The sequence below is a fragment of the Penaeus japonicus genome, unplaced genomic scaffold (genome assembly GCF_977035675.1).
Source record: "Penaeus japonicus unplaced genomic scaffold, GWHDUDI00000001_assembly GWHDUDI00000007, whole genome shotgun sequence".
In the NCBI taxonomy this organism is placed as follows: Eukaryota; Metazoa; Arthropoda; class Malacostraca; order Decapoda; family Penaeidae; genus Penaeus; species Penaeus japonicus.
In genome coordinates, this window is record NW_028234409.1 from 27,248,394 (window position 1) to 27,252,376 (window position 3,983).

Below are 3,983 nucleotides of genomic sequence, written 5' to 3' on the forward strand. Positions count from 1 at the left end.
GTACGAAGTCTTCGGGAGTAAACCCAAACTCTGCAATGCGAATATGCATGTGTTAGGTTTATTGCACATCTGTTATACTCATTTTTTCTATTTTTTTATGTAGAATTCTATCTTTATGGCATTATATCTCAAACGATTATGTAGGGAACTGCGTTGATATGCTAATTTATTCAGCCTAAACACAATAAAGATTAATCGTCTTTGAGACTTTAACTCTCGATAAGACTAGGTTACATAATTCATCAGTATACAAATACTGCAAAACTATAAGGAAAAAAACTCAGATTTATCCACAGGTGAAAACATCAACAACAATATATTATAACTCAATAAAAAATGCAAACTGAAACACCCACATCCGTGTAAAGGTTAACTTGCAACCGAAGCGTCGTCAGTGTCGCTATACATCGAACTTCGAAGTTGTTCATGACAAAGAAGAGCGTTAGCAGGGCGACGCTCAGCATGGCCATGGAAGGCAGATAGACGCTCATTAAAACGTGGTTAACACGACGGGTCAGAGGAATGTGCACCTGTGAGAAATGTTACAGACATGAATGAGTAATAGTGTGGTAATCGAGTAAGTAAATCATGTAGCTATAATACAAAAACAATCTCTCTCCTCTCGCCTCACCCAGAGAACGCTGTCATCCCCTGTGACAAGCTCTGGTAAGATGGTAACAGTCCCCAGCTGGTACTCCAGGAGGGAACTACCCAGGTACTGCACTAGACTGCCTTCTGCGTCCCACCTGTATAACACACATGATACTTTAGTTTTTAGAGACCAATAGTTAATAATCAGATGTACATGTACGCATACATATAAACACAGCCTAGATACATAGACAGAGAACAAAGAATCGATCCCATGAAACTAAACTTTTTTTTCAATTTTTAAAAAGATGACAGTCCCATGAGTGATGAGTGATGAGTACATACACAGCCTACAACGTGAATTTTATCCCAGTGTCATAAATCATAAACAAACATAACAACACGATAAAACTACTTCATCTTACTCACCGAACATTATCTCGGAGCTGGATTAGGATGTAGCACGCTTGTTGGTCGAACGGGTACCTTGAGAGGTCGAAGTTACAGGTGAAGGAACTATGGTACTTCCGGCTGCTTGCTATGGGGTTTTCGCTACCCGAGTAAAGGTCGACTGGTGGAGACAAAAAGCTTTATGGTCAAATTCTGGGAAAAAAAAGTTTCCATCTTTATATTCAAGATAATTTGTGTGATTCGATTTTACGTCTAAATTTTGTTTTCTTTTCTCTTTTCAGAATTATTGTTGGATATAGATTTTTTAAGAATCAACAATCAAGGTAGAAAATATCACATGAATTGTACATAATCGAAATGGTATAACGCCGATACGGAGGCCACCTTGCAGGTAGCTATTTCTGTCCTGTTACCCTGATTAAAAAAAAGAAAAGAAGAAGAAGAAAAAAAAAATACTTCAACTTATTCGGTTACACTTCAGCGGGGCGACAACCGGAACCAAAACGGACGTTTCCGAACTCGCTTTACAAGAACCGAAATAAACCATTTCTAAACCTCGTCACAAACTCATTTCCAATGCTTCACGATCGCTTCAATCAGTAAATACTCTGACGCATACCTTCCTGAGCAAGAGCACCGTCCGTTCCCGTTGGGCGTCCCCGACGACGGACACGCGTGCTAGCTTTTCCTTCGTCGTCGCTAGCGCCTCCTTCGACGGCATTGAGGAACTCGACACTCGGCGACCACAGCCTTGTTACACTGGTGTCTACCGTGTTCAGGCTGTCGATGTTAATCCGGAGGGAAGAGAACGAGACAAAGGTAAGAGGTTTCATAATGATATGATGGTTATAAAGTAGTGATTGGATAACATGAAATATTGTTAGTAGAGGATGATAATTGACGATTACGAATGCTAACGAATAAGCTAGTATAGATATTCTGTATGATATATGTACATAGAATTACTAAGTTATATCTATATCCTTCAGGTAATCCAACAAATGAGAAATCACATTGAAAAAAATAAACAAATAAATAGCCCAAAGATGGCCCTCACATTCCCCGATCTTTCCACAACAAAGAACGAACTTATCGAACCCGGTCTGAGGCTTCAAGTTGACGAAGACCAATCGAGCGTCGCGCCAGACGAGGGTGAGGTTGAAGGACGACTCGAGGGACATTTCGTAGGTATTTACTCGGAGGTTCTTGAGGTTTAATTCTGCCTGAATCTTTAACGTGTTGTTGCTGTCATTTAGACCTCTGCTGGCTCTTGGTCTCGGTGGTATGTTTTTCTGGGGATTAAGGTTACTTTTTGTTGTTTTCTTCAAGTAAATTCGTCATTTAACGACAGCAATTATTGTCATAATGATAATCGTTAGCATGATCATCGGTATTATCATCATTATTAATGATGTCATTATCGTTATTATTACCATTATGTTGATCATTATTATCACCATTATTATCACCATCACAATCCTTATCATGTTGATATATTTACTACACGTGAAATAATACCTTATATTCCGGGGGTAGTCGTACTATCTCGCAAGCCGTCTCATCGCTGAAGTCGTAGCAGTCGTGTTTCCCGTCGCATCTTTGATCCAGGTCGACGCACGTGCCGTCGTCGCACGTGAACTGCTCCTTGTGACACCTCGTCAACAGCAGCTGTCGCACTTGGCCTGCCTCTTGACCGCACACGGGAGACCGCAGCTGCCACCGTTGCCGGCCTAGCGGATAGTTGTAACGCGAGGGATTCATCTGTGCAATGGTTTTGTTATGACTGACGTTGATCCACACCCACGTTTCGTCTTTTAGTGATATCGTATAGTCACCGTATCCTTCAAAAGAGATTTCCTCATTTATGAGAAGCATCGTGTATTTCGTATTGTGTGGGTTGGCTTCGCACGACCCCCTAAGTGTCATGGCAACGCGTTCTGTCATGTTACAAATGGGACATCTCTTCATCTCACAGTTTTCGTCTGTCACGCCCGCGGGTTCGATACCGGCGCAGTTCTCATACCGGAGGCCATTCGGTTCACCAAACGCCCACGGAAGGGTTGCTGGGTCGAGGCCACTTCGAGGTTGAGACCACAAACCCTCCTCTATCTCGTCTGTAACACCAACCCAAATGAGGTTACAGTCCCGCTTCTGCGTTTGCGCTGTGAGATACATATGAGTTAATTCAACCATGTGTTTAGGCGTAACGAGAGACCCTCCCAGAGCTGCACAAAGGTAGGTTCCTTGCGCATGGTCCATGGCAGGGAACACTTGGAATTTTGGTGGATATTCTCGGAAGCAAAGATCTTCTTGTTTCAAGTCATACTGCACAGCATTTTGAAAGATCCAGTCGTCCTCCCAACTAATGGAGTTTCCTTGCACATTGCTTTTGCAGGAAGCAACGTCTTTCACTTCCTCTTCGGTAAGAATTCGGTTCCACACGTTAAACTGCGTCACGTTGCCAACAAACGACCCTCCAGGATGTAGACTGGGATCAATGAAGCCAATAGTGATATTCGTGGCCTTTGCTGCCTCCGCTTCTTGCAGCACGTGAATCCCAACGACTTGTCCGTCCACAGCAGCAGTGATGCGATGGCCGTCGTGCTGGTATAACAGACACACTGCGTACCAGCGCCTTCTCTCGAGCCATTCCTCCAAGAACACATAACGCTGCTGGTAGTCTGCGATTACTCTCAGTTGATCAACGTTGACGTCTGGAATGCTACGTCTGATTTTGTTCCCATATATATTACGGCATTTGTTGATAAACATGATTATAAAAAAAGAACAGCAAGAACAAAATCGCTGAACTTTTCTTCTAAAACATGCTCTCTCTCTCTCTATCTCTCTCTGTATATGTATATATAGATGTGTGTATATATATATGTATATATGTATATATGTATATATGTATATATCCATATATGCATTTATGTATATATATATATATATATATATATATATATATACATATATATATA